This window comes from Convolutriloba macropyga, unplaced genomic scaffold, assembly GCF_964194025.1.
Source record: "Convolutriloba macropyga unplaced genomic scaffold, txConMacr16.3 SCAFFOLD_970, whole genome shotgun sequence".
NCBI classification, from domain to species: Eukaryota; Metazoa; Xenacoelomorpha; order Acoela; family Convolutidae; genus Convolutriloba; species Convolutriloba macropyga.
This window is the reverse complement of record NW_027453424.1, coordinates 57,722-60,000: the sequence shown is the minus strand read 5'-3', so window position 1 is coordinate 60,000 and position 2,279 is coordinate 57,722. Positions and strand designations below refer to the sequence as shown.

At 40.0% G+C, this 2,279-nt stretch overlaps 1 pseudogene; it reads right to left on the bottom strand.

Annotated features, from left to right (window-relative positions):
• Positions 1–1,184: 1,184 nt before the first annotated feature.
• On the bottom strand, positions 1,185–1,336 carry LOC142358280 (5.8S ribosomal RNA; annotated as a pseudogene).
• Between the last annotated feature and the right edge of the window lie 943 nt (positions 1,337–2,279).

Here is a 2,279-nt window from a genome sequence, read left to right as displayed (position 1 = left end):
ACATGTTGCTGTTTCGGCTTTCGCTTACTACAGTCAACATAATACTCGTTGCAAAATAAGTGCTCGGCATCTGCAATTTTCCAAAGACGAAGTTTCGCCAGTTCAATTTTCGCTCGCCAATTATGGCTACTAATTCACACGGTACTGAGCTCAACAACATTAAATTTGTTCAGCAAGACTTTCACATGTTGATGTTTTGGCTTTCGCCTACTAGAAGCAACATAATACTCGTCTTGTTAGCTCATTCAATGAGAATAGCTTTTCCCGTTGAGAATTTTTGCCTTCAATTGGCGTTGTAGTGAGTTTGGCTACTCAGATCACCAAATACTTGTGACAATTCGAACCAGAAATGTTTTCAATTTTCACATGCTGATGTTTCGGATTCAACCTACTAGAAGCAGCATAATACTTGTATTCAACAATTTCTGTATCAAATCCCAGTTTTCTCTGGTGCATCTTTGCCAAACTATTCCAAACTGCCTGAGTCTGAATACCAATTACAGGTACTAGTAAATGCACGTTACTAAGGACTATATAGTTCTAGGTTACTGTACACAACGACGTTCACATGTTGATGTTTCAGCTGCCGCTTACTAGAAACAACATAATACTTATCGTGCATACCTTTCCATAACTTGTCCTTTTCAGATGCATTAGTTTCCCTTTGTCTTGGCTTCTACAGTCAGACTGGCTACTAGTAACAGCACAGTACTAATCACATATCGTTCTACAGTTTGCAGACAACTTTCACATGTTGATGTTTCAGCTTTCGCCTACTAGAAACAACATAATACTCGCTGTATACATTTGTAGTTCTCTATGTAACTTTCATGTGAAGAAGTTTCGCCAGTCTTTTTGACTGTCTCAAATCTGAGTCATGCTTAGGCTACTAGTTGCTTCATAGTACTTATCGCCTCGAGATCATTGAACAAAACTTGATTTTCACATGTTGCTGTTTCAGCTTCCGCTTACTAGAAACAACATAATACTAGTCTCATTAAGTTCCGTCTCTTTGCAATTTTCTTATGAAGAAAATTCGCCATCACAATGACTCCAGCAGTTCTTGATCAAGGAATGCAATCATTGATCAGAATGCTATTATTTGAATCGGTTCTGCTTTAAGTGTTCCAATTTTATTGGAAGCACCAACAATAGAACATCAATGTGTTCAATCGAGAGTTATATAACCCTGAATCGGACGCAGTCAACAGCCGAAGCCGAGACCGCCTTTTGCGTTAGAGAGGTCGGTAAACAAATCTTGCGATTCATACCGAATTAACACATATAGCTGTGCTCCTCTTCGTAAAGCGAGCCAAGTGATCCCCTGTTGAAGGATGTATTTGGACCAATCTAGTAGCATTTGGTTTCCAACAAGCTCTCCCAAGTTAGCTTACTTATTGGGCTTTTCAACCAATTCGGTTGGCTACAAGCATCATCAAAGTACTAGCCACAGTTTGATCGCAAAATTCTACGACTTTCACATGTTGATGTTTCGGCTTGCGCTTAGCCTACTATAAGCAACATAATACTAGTCATATCATAGAGCGTGATCAGCTTGTGACGTTCTCATGATGAAGTTTCACCAACAGTGTCTCACTTCGAGCTTAAATCCAGCTACTAGTAACTACACAGTACTGACTGCAACGATAACTTTTATCTATACCTTTCACATGCTGCGCTTTCGGCCAGGGCCTACTAACGTCAACATAATACTCGATATAAACTTTTGTTCATGATGCAGCTTCCCCATGCAGAAGTTTCGCCTTCAAATGCTCTCTTGGCCATATGACGTAAGAAAAGGTTACTAGTAACATCACAGTACTAGCCACAGTTTGATTGCAAAATTCTACGACTTTCACATGTTGATGTTTCGGCTTGCGCTTAGCCTACTAGAAGCAACATAATACTAGTCATATCATAGAGCGTGATCAGCTTGTGACGTTCTCATGATGAAGTTTCACCAACAGTGTCTCATTTCGAGCTTAAATCCAGCTACTAGTAACTACACAGTACTGACTGCAACGCTAACTTTTATCTATACCTTTCACATGCTGCGCTTTCGGCCAGGGCCTACTAACGTCAACATAATACTCGATATAAACTTTTGTTCATGATGCAGCTTCCCCATGCAGAAGTTTCGCCTTCAAATGCTCTCTTGGCCATATGACGTAACACAAGGTTACTAGTAACATCACAGTACTAGCCACAATTTGATCGCAAAATTCTACGACTTTCACATGTTGATGTTTCGGCTTGCGCTTAGCCTACTAGAAGCAACA